At 32.4% G+C, this 17,500-nt stretch overlaps 1 protein-coding gene across 7 annotated transcripts in view; it reads left to right on the top strand.

Annotated features, from left to right (window-relative positions):
* Nucleotides 1–17,500, top strand: part of esn (espinas) — a 213,112-nt gene that overhangs the window by 165,957 nt on the left and 29,655 nt on the right. The window lies entirely within an intron of this gene.

Genomic DNA, 17,500 nt, shown 5'->3' with positions numbered 1-17,500 from the left:
CATTAACTATATTAAATAGGATTGTTTACTTTGTTATAACAGAATTTGCTTATGTATTACCTGACCATTGCTATTGCCTTCAATGAACTTGCCTCAGTCACTGTAAATAGACTAGTGACTAAATCACAGAAACATTAATGCGAGCTATTAGTTTGCATGTTGTACAAAAAAAAATACCCTAGTACCTGATTTAGCAATAGCATATCAGGAGTAATTAAGTATAATTTAGATAATAACAATTTAATTTATTCCCTCTAAATCGATTACGATCACTTTAAAAATTTCAAAACATTAGAAATCGCTTAAAAGAATGTTGTAATTATGCTCTCATGTTCAAGGCTATTATTTTTTGAAATTTTACTAACTTTCATGCAGGTAATAGTTCATTAAAAATTAAAATTGGTACCTGCTTATTCCTGGAAACTTCCTGGGCCAAGGTGATCGGGTTTCCGACATTTATTCAACTTTTTATAATCAAAACTTCTACGTTTAGCAAGGAAGTTAATTAACATTAACATGTACAAAACTATAAATTTTCCAAATTTGATGCCAAAATCAACTGGAAAAAATAAGTGCCCCGACGACAGCAACCTTCCCTTGATAGTAAACACGTGATATTTAATAATCGTAAGTCTTTAAAAAAAATTTTTTTGAGTGAATTTCATTATTGTTTATGTAATACATAAAGCTTAAATTGAGTCCAAGTGTGCATTTGTACCTATGTTTTGTCGTATTTCAGATCAAATTGTTAATATTTACTTAATTTTCCGACAACTCATTGCAATCAAAGCCAACTCCAATTGTTAATTTTTTTTGCAATGAATTTCCTTTTTTAGCCTTAATTTCATGAGCTTTACTGACATACTTACTGTTAAGACTCAATCTAGGCAAAATTGCGAGATTGTTTCCTATCAATCATCATCTACCACGGTAGTGGCCTAAGGATCATGATTGTATTGGTGACTCTTGGTTAGGAAGAGCTTGGAAAGACGATCGAATCTCATCTCCCGCAGGTGCATTTTCTTTGTCAGCTGCCATGCGTGTAATGATGAGGTCCCCTTAAAGGAAAGTAATTATATCGCCACACCTTGGTTGGCTGTCTCTCTGATCCATTATTTAATACTGAATAGCCATTGCTCTCTGTTTCCCTGCCACTATATGCAGGAATTTCACTTTCATTATTTTTTCTTGTTCATTATTCTTAAACACTTCAGATCGGCAACCGATACAGAGTGTTACCAATTTATTCCTGCCTGTTGGTCAATGTTTTTAACTTCTTTACTTTTAACTCTGCGTGACTGTTTAGTTATGTACATCTGTTTGTTGCGTTTTTACCATTAGGGATCCATGTAATGAGTGTTAAATGGTCATCGTTCGAGCAGTTAGAAGAAGATTTTGCACCCTTTTTAAAATAAAACTTTTCCTTAATGAACTTTTTCACGTTATTTAGTTGTGTTGCTCTTTGTTTCCTTTCTTGTGCGTGATCCTCTTTTGCATTGTTTCTTAAGGGACTATCACAATTAACAAAATTTTGGATTTATTATTATTATTTATATTATTTAAACTGTTTTTTTTTCTGCGTTCAATTTAAGACTATATTAATTTAGAATCGTGGTTCGTTTGGTCGCTAGAGTAAATTGTGTGCAACGCGTTGACAATCTTTGATGTTCTTTTAAACATAACGTTTCATGAATCATTGTATAATAAAATGTTACTTTTCCCGAAATCTATCACACTCTAAATGTAAAAAATTTATTTTGTTTTGTTTATCTTGTTATGATACACATAACACGTTTTCTCGCTCTCTGTTTCTTTCATTTTTCTCTACATGTTTTTAACATCAATATAACACCTAGTTTTTTTAAATTTTTTATGTGGGATTTAGTTGCTTGAGTTATTTTTGTGCATCGATTTTGCAATGTCCGCAAAATGTTAAATATGTTCTGGGAATAATTGCTTTCTATTGCAGAAAGTATCACTTTATTCAAGAATCAGCTACACCACACCTATCTTCGAAATGTTGGTTTTTTTGTTGCATAGTATATATTTTAAGACTTTTTATTTATTTATTTTATTCTTTATGTTAAGATCAATTAAGACCAAATTGACTCGATTACGATCGATGTGTGTTTTGATCGCTTTGGTCACTTTTAACATCGAGATTCCAAAACTTAAAATACGTTTTGTGAGTAATTGGCTGTTTCTGTTACATTATCAATCTTCATTTTTTAGAAGGGGGTTCTCTTGTCATCGTACACATCATCAAATTTTGTGTTTTATACCTCTTTGCTATGTTACGTATTTCCGCACTTTTTCGTTTAATTTTTCTTTTTCTTTTTCTTACTCTCAATTTAAGACCTAAGTTCGTTTGATGTGTTGTGTGGGTCTATTGTGTGATTTTGTCGTATCGAACAAGCTTGTAATCTTTGAGCAAGTTTGCAAAAACTTAAATAGTTTTGTTACTTATTGCTGTCTTTTCTCAGTTTCAACAGCATCTATTACATCGAATTTCAGGAATCCCCCCCCCCCAATCGTTATGGTGCATTGATAGAGCTAGCAATCTTTGCACAAATTAGAAAAATTTTAAATGTTTTACTTTTACGAATTGCTGTCTTTTGTCAGTTTCCATAAATTTCTACTACATCAGTTTTTAAAGCAGCAAAGGCTCAGAGGATGGAGCGTTCGCCTTCCAATGAGACGAAACGGGTTCGAATCCCAATTGATACGAATTCCGCATCCGACTTGCACCGACCACAATGCTGACGTAAAATATCCTCAGTGGTAGACGGATCATGGGTTAGAGTCCCCTTGCCGCCAGGTAAACCGTGGGAGGTTCTCGTGGTCTTTCTCTCCATGTAACGCAAATGCGGGTTAGCTCCATCAAAAAGTCCTCCACGAAAGCAAATTTCTCCCAATACTCGATCCAGGAGTGTCCTTGTCTTCTGGATTGGGTTCAAATTTACAAGGCTACGGAGTTGACCATTAGTAGTCGTAAACTCATAAAATTGGATCGGCTGTTCAACAACTGTTATAATACATCAATTTTTAAGAATCCCCCCTCTCGTTCTGGTGTATCGATCAAGCTTGCAATCTTTGCACAAGTTTGCAAAATTTTACATACTTTTTGTAATTAATTGCTGTCTTTTGTCAGTTTCCATAAATTTCTACTACATCAATTTTCAGAAATCCCTCCCCCCCCCCTCTCGTTATGGTGTATCGATCGAGCTTGCAATCGTAGCTAAAGGTTGCAAAATTTTAAAAACTCTTGTTACTAATTGCTATTTTTTGTCAGTTTCCACAGCATCTATTGCATCGATTTTCAGGAATTCCCCCCTCTATTTTTTGGTGTATCGATCGAGCTTGCAATCTTTGCACAAGTTTGCAAAATTTTACATACTTTTTGTAAATAATTGCTATTTTTTGTCAGTTTCCATGAATTTCTATTACATCAATTTTCAGGAATCCCCCCTCACTCTCGTTATTGTGTATCGATCGCGCTTGCAATCTTAGCTCAAGGTTGCAAAATTTTAAAAACTTTTTGTAATTAATTGCTGTCTTTTGTCAGTTTTTTCACAGCATCTATTACATCGATTATCGGGCACCTGCTTTTTATTATGATAATTTTTTACACACTTTTACTTTATTTTATGCTTATTAGTATACTCATCTGATGCTTCTCCGAGTTTAAATTTTTATTTGACTCCTAATATAATCACAAATGCTACAGCTGGCAATTCCTTTCCTAATTTCTAAAAAGCATCAATTCAACTAAGATGAAAGTAGGATAGCAACTCTAAACTACTTCCTTGTAAAATCGTGAATTAATTCATTTAAAAAAAATTTCTGCAAATAGTTTTTGATGCGCATTTTCTAATGAGTCAAGTGCCTTAGGGAGATGAAGAAATTATCTGTGTGAAAGAGAGCATTGTTTTAAGCTTATTTTTCGTGGGCTGTTTCTCGAACTAATTAAATAAAATAAAAAATATTTATCACCTGAGTTTGGTTGGTGGTCCGTAGGAGTATGTTCATTAATTCAAAATGACTTTATTTATATTTTTTTTATTGTTTTGAATTTGACAAAACTTTCTCTGTAATATTAAAATACTAATTGTTCGTGAGTTTATTTTGTAGACGATCGTATTTTTCGGCTATGTGATAGCATTTAAAAGTTAAATGAGTTAAATGAAAACGGAAAGAAGTATGGCCGCTATCTCTATGTCTAGTTTAATAAAACTGAAATAAGATGTTTTCTCAAGAAATTTCATTACTTTCATAACTTCACTCTTAACCTTCTCTCAATAACTAAGCTCTTCAGTTACACTGAAGAAATATGGGTTTTTCATGTTATTTTTTATGAAAATTGTTGAATAAAAAGTGCACATAATTTAACGGGATGCAAGAGGGTAAAAAAAGGTGACATTCCCTGATGGTAGGGAAGAATCTGATAAATATACAAAAAGTGATCACCTAATGTAAAAACAATCCATTTTAATTGTTAATTATTTCTTTTAATTGATTAATATTTTTATCAATTAATATCTTTTAAGTAGTATTGTATAGTGATTTAAGCTTATATCAAGCAAGTGTTGATTACATTTTTTCTACACGCCTGCTTTTGTCATAAACTTCATTTATGGAAAAGTCAACTTATATTGGTTGATGAGGGCAGTAGGGGAGAGTGGAGTCAATTGTAACAGGGTACGATTGTAACAGAGCAAAAATTTCGAGTGTCGGGTTCTAGTTTTTTTTCCTAGGCGGCGCACAAGGTGTATTTAATAAATCTACATGTACACCCCTGCTGGCAACCATTTTTATGTACTTTTGAAAGAGTTACATCACAAAAGATATTTTCACTCTACGTAAGTACTTTTTTTGGTATTAGAATATTATATTGTAACAAAGTAATTTTGTTTAAACAAATAAAAATTATTAACCGAATATGTAAGTGAACACCTTAATTAACATTTCAAAAAAGAAGATTAGTTTTGGTTATTAACTAGCATTGTTTTTAACAAATGAAGCTGAAATGGCGTCTTGGGGACGATTGTAACAGATGAAAATAAATAATCTTATGTTTACAAACCATTACTTAACTCTTTAAGAACCACCAATTGTTCCCTATATCATTTATATTATGTTGCATGTGCATTATTTTATTTGTCACCTTTCACAGCATAAATTAAAATTTTTAACACCTTAAAGTTAAAAGTTTAACCCTTTAGGTCTCTGCTCATTATTATTTTTACTCCTAAAATATCACTACTATTTTGATCAATAAAAAAATATATCACAACTATGATAATATGTATATTTAACTATGTTTTAGTTGAATTTATGAACTGTTACAATTGACCCCATAAGTGGGGACAATCGTAACAAGTGCACGACTGTCAAAAATTGTTAATAACTAATATAATAACATTTAAAATAAGGTATTTATTTTTTTTATCTAGTAGAGGATAGTCTACTTTACTCGTCTGTCAATTAATACTAATAATATATTGGATTTTTTGTTAGTTAAAAATAGTTGAGTAAAAAATTTTACAATTGACCCCACTCTCCCCTACTTAATACAGTTTTATAAAATCTTTTATATTCATTTAAAAGTATGTGGTCATACTTCCTTTCTGTACATTCACATTTCTTCTGAACATCTTGACAAACAATGTTTATTTTTATGGTTTTTATTTGTTATACTACCTGTTCTGAAAGTGTGGTGCGCTCGAGTATTTAATTTCAACAGCATAATGCTCTAAACCTGTTCATTTCTTTTTTGAAGCTGCCCGCCTGTTGTTCTTTCGAACGCTATCATAACTGGGTTTCCGTGCTGCTTTTAAAAATATAGTTTTACGATCCAGCCAATTTACGGCCCAACCCCTTTTTCTTTCCTTACGGGCGGAGAATTTTCATTCAGGAATGTCAAGTGTATTTTTTTTTATGGCCACTTAAAACACCCCCAGTAGAAGATTCGTTTATTCTCTTAACCCTGTTCGCCCAGACAATAGCAGTTTAATATGAAATTGTGTCATTATTAGGTAGAATGTAACGGAGTATGAAAAAGAACTTGCTGAAATTACTCGACGGTGTGTAGAAAAATCATAACGATGATTTTATGTTTTTCGTACGCTCTGTAGTCGCATGAAATGATGCTTTTTTTCGCGAGTAATATGCTATTTTCATATCTGATGTGAGTTTGCAACAGTTACTCATATCTATTAGGTCAAGTTTAGTCTATCTTTAGCCAGTTCTGAAAATGGCACAAAAAGTCAATATGAAGATAAGCCACTGTTTCGAGAAAATGAAGAGCGTTTATGGTCTAATGTTTTAATATTTAAAAACTTATTGCAATGCTGTATGATCTGGGCTCTTGAAAATTTGCAAAAAAGGGGAATAAAGCATTGATTTTGATAATTTTTATCTAGGTGGGAAAATGTCGCCAAATTAACGTTTCTTAAAAAAGTTTAATAACTTGAGAAATATTTTAGTTATTTGTTCGTACTAAAGCTAAGATAATTCTTTCTAAAATATATCTTAATAATTGTTTTTCGAAGCAAATGTAATAAAATTTAAGATGACCCTTGTGTGACTGAACTTATTGTACGGTTTTCTTACGGTAAGACCATAAGTTAGGAGAGCTGAACTTATGGTCTTTCTCAATATAAAAAAAAAAATCTTTCAATAATTGATTTATTACCAAGAAAAATTGCGTACCTTAAGTTCAGTCATATTATATTATTTTATTAGGATCATATCATAATCAGATATGATCATATCATATCAAGATCATATCATATCAAGATCATATCATCATCATATCATATATCACATTATGGTCATCTTAAACTTATCATTCTTCTTAAACTTAATACCAAGATTCAACTTAAATCGGAAACACGGCTCAATTTATTACCTCATTAAAATTGATGAAAATTTTTGCTTCGCATTCATCGTTGTACCGATTTTTCTAATGATATGGCAATTTTTTTCTCCTCTAAAGAGGTACAAAAAACCAATGGACTCGTATTCATGGGAATAGTTTATTTTATTTATTGCATTGAATTTTCATCATAAATAATTGATTGTAGATTGCATTGAAAAAAACTGTAAAATATAAATAAATAAATAAATAAAAACAGTTGATATCTGCATTTTAATAGTAAGTAGATGATTGAGGTCTTATAAAATAGGTGGTTTAATACTGTAGAAACTTGATTAACTTTGATTACGTAATATCGTTTAAGTTTTACGCATTATAGCCAAATCAATTAGATTGCGCTATTAAACTGCTCTTTCAACATTTGAAGCACTTGAACTTTTTCATTTCTGGCGCTGTATCATTTTTAATATGCATGCACTCTCGCGTATGGCACATGCTCACGTACGATATAGGCTCTACATCGCGAAGTTTCAAAACACCATCATCAAAACATCGGTTCTTTACAGAGCTTTCGAAAAATCTGCGTGAGAGGAATACTACCTGAGATTGGAGATCATTTTCAGACGTGTATCGCCAGTCTTATTCACATGGTAAACAAATGACAAACACACATACGAGTTTCAGTTTTTATAGCGCTTTATTACGATTCGTATTCACTTGAATTATAAATCTCACATTTAAATGATAGCAATTTTGATATTATATCGCTGCGCAAATTCGTGCTATTTCTCCACTTAAACTACATCACTCTCTATTTTTGATTTTTGAATGGGATACCTCCAAGTGACGTAGTGTGGGTATCTAGATTCTGATTGGTTGTTGAATCGTGGCATTTGTTTATCTTATCTACTGTTCTTCCCATCTTATTTTGAGTAAGCGACATATACTATATTCTTTCACAAAGATTTCAATTCTTTATTTACTACATGTTTCTTACTTTCTTTACTACATATTTCTTACTTTCTTTACTACTTATTTCTTACTTTCTTTACTACATATTTCTTACTTTCTTTACTATATCTTTTTTACTTAACACAGAAACAGTCACGAAGTCATGTAGAACTGAGACTAATTATGCATCGAAGTTGGCAAGTTCACAAAACAAAAATATATCACGATTACAGTAAAATACATAAACAAATAATAAATCTAAGTTTTGTAAAAAACGTAGAAGAGAAATATTATATTTTAATAAATTCGTTGTGCGATACGGCGTTGTATTTTATTAATTTCACGCTAATTAACATTCTAACTTTTGTGGAGAGACTTAGCTAGACTTTAACATGCCATCCTATTTATAAACGATCAGCTGGCGCTGAGTTCATAAGTCACGTCTCTGTGTATCAGTGATCGTCTTCTTATCAAGTTGCAAATACCCAAATAATATACTTGAATCACTGTAGTATACGAGAAGAATTAATTTTACTGTTTCACACATTGTCCTTACGTTCATTAAAATACATATCTTGTTTTCCTATTGTTATTTTTCAGCGAGATAGTTTTTTTTCTAATTATTTTATGACTATTTTACAAAGAGTTTTAATAATTTTTATTGGTTTCGGATTATCCGGAATTTCGGATTACCGGAATTCGAATTTGCTGGGTTCCATTAGAAGGCTATATGATAGAAAAGAACCCTTCTTTCAACAAACATAGTTTGCATGCCGTGAGTATAATTAAATTTCAATTCCCGTCTTTCAAACGATGGTTTCTTTATTTTTCCCACGAGTTACGAGCAAAAGAATAACGGTATCTCCTTTGTTTACCACGAGCCCAGATTTTTCCCTCCTTTTCATCTCTTTTAAGACTCTTCATCTTTGATGCTCACACCTGTTTTAATGATTTCAGTTTCTGAAGGAAGAAACGGACCTGTTTCTTCTTTGCAAACTCAATCTTTTTATGTTATTATCCTCAGTAGTGAGTGTCTCATTAAGAAAAAAACTTGTTTTTTTACTTGGTATTAATGTTGGGAGGCGCCTGTATCTTTCGCTTTTTCTTCGCCGTAGGTTGAATTATTTTAAATGGATGTGTTATCTTTGTTTTGCTGTGCTTTTCAGTTCCATCCATAAAGCTTACTTTTGTTTTTCATTGCTGTTCTCGTTTTACGTGAATAGTTTTTAATGACACTATGCATATGGGCTTTATAATATTCCTGTATGGTTCGATTTTAAACCTGACTATAAGCGGGAAGATAATGACTCACTGTAGCAGTGTTTTTATTGGTGTTTTCGGAAGAGCTATCCACTAATTGAATTCTGGTTCTTGACCGTATGCTATGAGGAAGAAGGTTTTTATGGTGGTGTAATTCATTTATAATTTATTTCTTCGCTATAATTATAACTTTTTTGTTCGTTCTCTGCTCTGTTAGAAAAGCTCATTATAAAATGATTTTGTACAAATTGTAATTATTAGATAACAACCATCGCTAATTATAATGATGCTTTAGTTTTATGGCTGTTGAAATTCCTTAAGTATAAATGTCTGTTTTAAAAGTTCTGCTTTCTCTAACATCTTCATGCTGTTTAAATACAACCGTTTATTAGCAATCGTAAATCTTTTAATACCTTTAGGAATTGCTCGCACGATGAACTACATTTTTTTTTGTGGGTGAAATTGTTCTTAAATGATCTTTAGACTCTCGCTTACAGATCCGCACAGTAGCTAAGAACAATTCACAAGGAAATATGGAGAGATGTTTACTCAGCATTTCAGGGATGGACAGAAAGCGAGCAACCAGGATAGATAAAACAACAAACAAAACCCCTAAAATTACGGTTAATTAACCATTTAGCTCGCACAATCGCTGGCTTTATAACATCTTGAAATGGTATCCTCACGACATCATACAATCAAGAAAATAACTCCAGACTAGGTTTTATTTTTTAATTTATAACCGTCGTTGAACAGCCGACCCAAATTTGGGTTTACGACTACTAATGTTCAACTCCTGTAGCCTTGCAATTTTGAACCCAATTTAGAAGAACTCCTGGATCTAGTATTGAGAAAAATTTGCCTTAGTGGAGAACTTTTTAATGGAACTTACCCGCATTTGCGTTGCGCGGAGAGGAAAACCATGAGAACCTCCCACGGTTAGCCTCACGACAAGGGGACTCTAACCCATGATCCGTCTACCACTGAGGATATTTCAGGTCAGCACTGTGATCGATGCAAGCCGGATGCAGAATTCGTATGGACCAGTCATCGCTGGGATTTGAACCCGGTTCACCTCATTGGAAGGCGAACGCTCTATCCCCTGATCCATCCCGGCCCTCCAGACAAGATTTAATGCAATCATAAAAGTAGTTAAATTGAGTTGGAAAGCAAGACCAGTTGATCAATTTTTTTGAGGAGTAGGAGCAAGAAATTTGAAAAAGCCCTTTATCCAGCAGTGGTTTGATAATTGTTGAAGTTGTTGATGATTATTATTGAATAATTTTATATTTGTGAGGCTCTTATTAGGAAATTTTTTTTTTATTTGTTTGGGAAGACAACTGGATTCAACCCATGCCTCCTATATGTCCTTTACCTATAGGAGTTGTTGGGCCTATTCAAAACTGTGATCGGAGGCATTAAATCGTCAAAAGGTAAAAAGCTAGAAAAAAATTCCATAAGTAACGTATAATGGAATGCAAATTTGGCTGTAATTTGCAATGCCTCGTAGAAAAGTGTCAAATTTGTTAATTCTTATTGATTATTCGTTAATGTATTCAGCAAAAATTTTGCAGCTTTGAGAATATTTTTTTTACTGTACTTTATGCTTTTTACAGCACAAGCATCCAGTTATTGTCTCAAGCAAAATACTTTATGAAGAATTAATTATAACTTTAACTTTCCAACAAATTTAGTAAGTTTTAGTTTATTAAATTTTAACATCCCTTACATTTAATAAAACTTTAAGAATACTTAGATGTAAATAATAAATTTTTTACCGTGGAGGTATTTCCGCAAGTATTTACATGAAAAATAAGTTTAAAATATGGATTGAGATTTTCATAAATATTTATCGTTTTAAGTATTATTTTTTTAATTTATTTATATAAAACAACTTAAATTGGCCTTTTTTCCTCCCAATCATTCCTACTACTCTTGTCAAGGGCATCTGATCGAAAAGTTAGCCCCAGGCTTCCACACACCTTTACGCGCCACTGCTACCCTCCCATTTTTGTTTACTAAGAAATATATATTATGCTGCAGTAATAATTGTATCGTAATTGATTCTATAAACCTATTTACTTAAGTCCAAGTAAGGAATGAAAATTTTATCTCTTCTTTCACAAATTGAAAGAAGAAAAAAGTTTACTTAGAAACGCTCAAACCTTTGTGTTTTGGATTCCTATGATGCTTATCAGATCCTTTAAAAAAATTCCACCTTGGCCTTTTATTAAAAAAAAAAAATTTCTATTGAATTACAACTATGCGGCCCAAAAAAAGAAGAATGCAGATGATACTAGCTTTCATGCCATAATTTCGCTTCAAGTTTTCTGAAATATTTTCTGTTTTGATGGAAGTTCGTTGCCGTTAAGCGAAACCTATTATTTAGGAGGGTGTTTCCCCCCATTCTGACTCATCTAAAGGAAAGGGATCAAAAGGCTTCTCGCCTCCTTTTCTATTGCTTCACTTAAATCTAATATTCTTTATGTTATGTAGCAGCTTCATCCCTGCTTTGTGTTAGAACTGCGCCTAGATGGAGAAAAGTTTAAAAAAATAAATAAAACTTCTCTATATATCTGCTTTTTAATAGTTAAAGGAAGTACAATGTAAATATGTTAATATTTATCTGGTAATATTTCATTAAATTGCTGATGTTACTTACGTTTCGTTAAAATGATATAATTTTCAATGACTGCGATTGAGCGTTTTTTTTAATGTTGTTCCTGATAAATAATTTATAAATTTCAACTGCGTTGTTTAAAATTTGCATTTTTTAAGAGGAACTCTATATTAAATTGTTTCCTTACATATTTCAGTTCTTAAAACTATATCTTTTTTCATGGTGTTGATATATCTCAAAAATATCAGTTGTATAACATTACTACTGATATTTCTGAAATATATCATTCGAAATAGGCGTCTTTTACCACAAAATTTAGATTATTTTATTTATTAAAACCGGCGCGGAACAGCTGATTATCCAAGTTCAATGGCGTAGCCTTGTAATTTTGAACTTAACTCAAAAGACAAGGAAACTCCTGGATCAAGCATTGAGTGTAACTAACCTACGTCGAGGACTTTTTCACGGAACTAACCCCATTTGCGATGCATAGAGTGGAAAACAGCGAAAAATCCCACGGTCAGCCCAACGGCTAGGTGATTCTAGCGCATTATCCGTCAACCACAGAGAATATCAACCCTATGTTTGGTGCAAACCGAATGCAGAATTTATATCGACCAGCCGTCGCTGGGATTCGAACCTGGGTCTGCTCCTTTGCAAGCGCTCTGTCCCCTTAGCCACCGCACCGCAGCCTGTAGTTTTAAAAAACTATTACATTTCATTTAAATTAATTTTCAGCTGTATGGTAAAAATTTTACGATTTCCTGTTACGACAGATGGGCACCTACACATAAGAAACATGAACAGGTTTTCTGATTGACCCATGTCCGAATGAGAATTTTGTATATGCATGCATATTTATGTTTTTACTAGGAAAATTTCTTAAAGAGAAATGGAGATCTACTTGACAGTTTTCTCATTTTAAAATTGGTTTGAAACATTCGCATTTTATTTCCGACAGTTATTTTCAAGTAAAATTTGTATCTATATTTTGTATCCTGTATTTTTGACGATTTGCATTATTTTGATTTATACTTTATTATCCTCAGCAATTTTCTCATTGCAAATTTGAGTCATCTCGACGTGATTAATTTTGTAATTGCAAAAAACAAACATAAATAAAATAGATTTTTTTAAAAAATTTCCTGTGATCAGGACCGAAGAAAAAAAATTACATGTTTTTATAGCTAAGGATATTATAACAGTTCCTCGTTTCGCACATAAAATTACACATTAAAACGTTGCCTCTCAGCCAGTTTAAAATGTAATTATTCTGGAGATTTTTATTCGTATAAAGAAAGAGGAAAAAATTTTATTTTAAGAAATCGCTCTGTTCGATAACATTTAAGTGTATTACAGATTTTGAACATGAACTCTGTGTTAATTAAAACTTCTTCAAACAAAATGCAATTAACATCGAAACTTAAAACATCATTAATTTTTTGATATACATTCGATGTCAAACGCTCATCAGTTCCAGTTAAATTCTTCGTTATGTTCTGCTGAAGGTAAAATTTTATAAAAGATTAATAGCTTTTTTATTTACTTGGCAATTTTGAAATAAGAATTAATTAAGTATAGCCGATAAAAAAGGGGTCACTCTTATTAACTTATAACCTAACGATTGGTTGGACTTTCATGTCACAACAAGAAAAGAGCTTAAAACATTAACTGATCAGGATTTAACAAAAGTATACACAGGATCAAAAATACATGTGTGAAAAATTTTTACAAGTATATTAGGAAAAAAAAAATCATTCAATGATACTAAACTCTAACCCCTTCCTCAATCCTTTAGGTGACTCCTGAAGGGTGAAGGACGAATCTATTTTTATTTTATCTTTTTCGTCCATACGTGTATTTCTCTATATTTAACTTAGAGCCGGGATAGCCTGGCTGGTAGGGTGTTGTACTCGTGTTCGTGAGAACGGGAGTTCGAATCCAGCCGGCCGAAAAATCCTCGGTGTATTGAATGGTGACTGGTGCATGTTAAATCTGTCCGGGTCACAAAGTCCTCCAAGTTCCCATAACAAATCAATACTTCTGGGGGTACTGATCCAGGAATTCTCTTGTCTTCTGGATTGAGTTCAAAATTGCAAGGCTACGGAGTTGAACATTGGTAGCCACAAAATTTGGGTCGGCTGTTGAAAGACAGTTATAAATTACAAATAAGATAGTTAGAGATGGCTCAGAGGATAGAGCGTTCGTCTTCCAATGAGGTGAACCGGATTCGAATCCCGGCAATGGCTGGTTGATACGAATTTCGCATCCGTCTTGCACCGACGACAGTGCTGACGTGAAATATCCTCAGTAGTTGACGGATCATGGATTAGAGTCCCCTTGCCGTGAGGCTAACCGTGGGAGGTTCTTGTGCTTTTCTTCCCTATGTAACGCAAATGCGAGTTAGTTCCGTCAAAAAGTCCTCTACGAGGGCAAATTTCTCTCAATACCTGATATAGAAGTACCCTTGTCTTCTGGATTGGGTTCAAAATGACAAGGCTACGGAGTTGAACATTAGCAATCGTAAACCCATAAAATTGAGTCGGCTATTCAACGACGGTTATAAAATAAATATAAGATTTTTAATTTAAACAATTATTACGCCATCGTCATTTTTCAGCTTTACCTATGCATTGAAATGCGAACCCGCGCCACTCCCTACCTGGTGAGATTAGGGTTCGAATTTGGTATCATTCAATGCATCTTTTGAAAATATTTAACTTATGTGTTTTTAGATTTTTTATATCCGATCTGTATGTCTAGATATATTTTGACCGTTATGGTGCATTTTTGGACAACCTGTATATTTCCCCAACATCAAGTAGTTCTGACAAATGCATCCTAAAACTATACCGATAAACTTACCGTAATATTTTATTTTAAAAAAATATATACTTTTTTTTTTGTGTGTGTGTGTGTAATTTTTTTCCAGACAGAGGCTACCCCCTATATTTTGGGTGGCAGAATTCCGAATCCGTCGAAAAAACAATATGTCTGACCAGAGATGGCACATTTTATTTTTTTTTGACTGATTTCGTAACTTAAAATATCATATGTACTAATTAATTTGGGTCACCCCTCGAACCATTAAAATTGAATCCTAGAACGAACGTGAAAATCCGATCATTAAATCAAAAGATATACAGAGTGGTCAATTTATTTTTTACTGTACAGGTCTGTGTATAATAATAAATGTATGCATTTTTTAATAGCATTATGTTATGAAGTTTTAAACAAGAACTGCTTTGAAGCAAAGTAAATTTTTAGATGATTGACCTTTAAAAAAAATATTTTTTTTTTATTATTATTATTTTGAAAAGTAACGCATGATTTTTCGTTCACGAGGCTGATTAATAAATATAACTTATAACATGAAAATTTCCTTATTCAAACAAGTTCTCAACTCTCGTTCAAATATGTCGGACATTCACTTCTTACCTCGGTATTTCAATAAAAGCTGATTTTAATTTAGTATTTTTAAAAAAGCCTCACTGTAAACATAATCAGGGGGAGAAAAATAAGAATACGCCCACGAAGCTTGCAACATTTTGGCGGTGGCTTTTTTAAGAGGTCAAAGTGATTTTACAAAAAGCTTGTTTTTATTGCTTGCAAAACAGAAACAAATTGCAAAGCTGTTCGAAACTTGGCGGAATTGTTCTACGATCGTTTAACTCAGTTCCTCACCATTTCTCCCTTTCAAACTTTAGTTGGTAAAGAGGTGCGTTAAACCTTGTCAAAAACATATTTCTATAACTTGACCGGGTACAATGTCCGAAGATTTGTGCAAATTTTAGTACCATGAACTCAGTGGAGCTAAAGTGCGGTATTGAAAAATTAGAATGCATTTTAAGGAACTTCCTTCTTCCTATGTTTGTGTTGATTCGAATGAAATTTCAGATGCATTTCTAGAGTTTTTATTATTATTTTTTGTTTATAATGTATTGATATAGAATTATTTATCAATGAATGATATCTATTTCCTGCTACAAAATTTACGCATATTGCATGATCGTGAATTGACAGGATAAGTGGAATGCAAAGTTAAGCAACAGTAAGAATTTTTTTTAAGTTATTCGTTTCAACCGATAATACAGTTATTTGTTTAAAGGAATATCAAAAACAATTATAAAAAAGAAGGATTATGAGATTAACAATGAATGAGTGCAGACGATATTTTAAGTTATTCATTTCAACCGATAATAAAGTTATTCGTTTAGAGGAATATCAAAAACAAACTTAAAAAAATAAGGATAATGAGATTAACAATGAATGAGTGCAAGCGATATTTTAAGTTACGAAATCAAACACAAAAACGTATCTCTCTTTAACTTTTTTTCGACGTATTCGGATTTCAGAGCCCCAAAATATAGTGGGTAACTATCTGGGAAATATGGTCCTAATAGTTTGGTCAGAAAAGCGGTCCAAAGTTTTGACCCATTAAAGTTAATTTAATGTTTGCGTATTTCGCCTTATCTTGAGAATTTGTCGAGCGAATTGAAAATTTTTTGCACACAATTCTAAAATTCATTTCTCCAAAGATAATTTCACCCAAAATATAAATTTTAGTAAATAATAATTTATTATTTTTTATTAATTTATTTAATAATAGTCGAAAACATTTTGGATTGCAAGGTGTAGAATTTTTTACATCATTTTAAAGTGTCTAATATTACTTAGCAAAATACATAATTTAAGCGAAATGAGTTGAATAACTTCTAAGAAATCAAATTTTAAGAAAGTCATATATTTAAAACTAGATTTTTCAGGAAAACCGACCAATTTCGCCCAAATTTTGTATTTTACCAATGAAAATTACATTCTTTAAAATGATGGTATACCTCACAATTCAAATTTTTTCGACTATTATTAAATAAAATAATAAATATTTACTAAATGCTATTTTTTCCTGGAATTAACTTTGGCTCATTGAATTTTATAATTGCGTGCAAAAAATTTTCAATTCGCTTGAAAAGTTCTGGAGGTATGCTGAAATGCGCAAAAAGTAAAATTAACACTAAGGGGTTAAAACTTTGGACTACTCTCCTGAACAAACTATTGGGACCATATTTCTCAGATTGCGGCTACCCCTATATTTTGAGAGTCACATATCCGAATCCATCGAAAAAAAGTTATGGTTATTCCGAAAAAGTATGTTTATCTGTCTAATTATCGTCTGCACTAATTAATTAGCATTTTTAAGGTCACCCCCTTGAACCATTAAGAGTCATAGAAAGTGAAGATCCGGTCATTAGATCAAAAATTAATCTGGGTGGTCCGCTTTTTATTTTGCGCACTGTAAAATGGGCTGTTACGAAAATGTTTTACTTTTACTGATATATTATATATATAATCGTATCTTTGTAATTTTGAACTCAATTCAGAAGACAAGGCAAGCAAGGCTATTGGGAGAAATTTGCATTCCTGAAGGACTTTTTGATGGAACTAACCCGCATTTGCGTTACATGGAGAGAAAAAACTCCCACTGTTATCCTAACGGCAAGGGGACTCAAACCCATGATCCATCTACCACTAAAGATATTTTATATTAGTACTGTGATCGGTGTGAGCCAGGTGCGGATTTCTTATCAAAGCCATCGCTGGGATTGAACCCGGATCACCTCGTTGGAAGGCACTGTATCCCCTGAGCCACCAAGGCTCTACTTTTAATGTTTGCGGCAATTCACCGGATTGTTTTCGATGAACTGCGATATGACAGAGTGTATTTGTAGGCTCATGGCACGTATTTATTATTTCTTAAAATACATTTTAAGAAATAATTAGGTTTTTCTCCA

Source organism: Parasteatoda tepidariorum, chromosome 6 (assembly GCF_982258835.1).
Source record: "Parasteatoda tepidariorum strain Cologne lab strain chromosome 6, Ptep-v5.0, whole genome shotgun sequence".
NCBI classification, from domain to species: Eukaryota; Metazoa; Arthropoda; class Arachnida; order Araneae; family Theridiidae; genus Parasteatoda; species Parasteatoda tepidariorum.
Note: the sequence above shows the minus strand (reverse complement) of the source record. Positions and strands in the feature narration are given on the sequence as shown.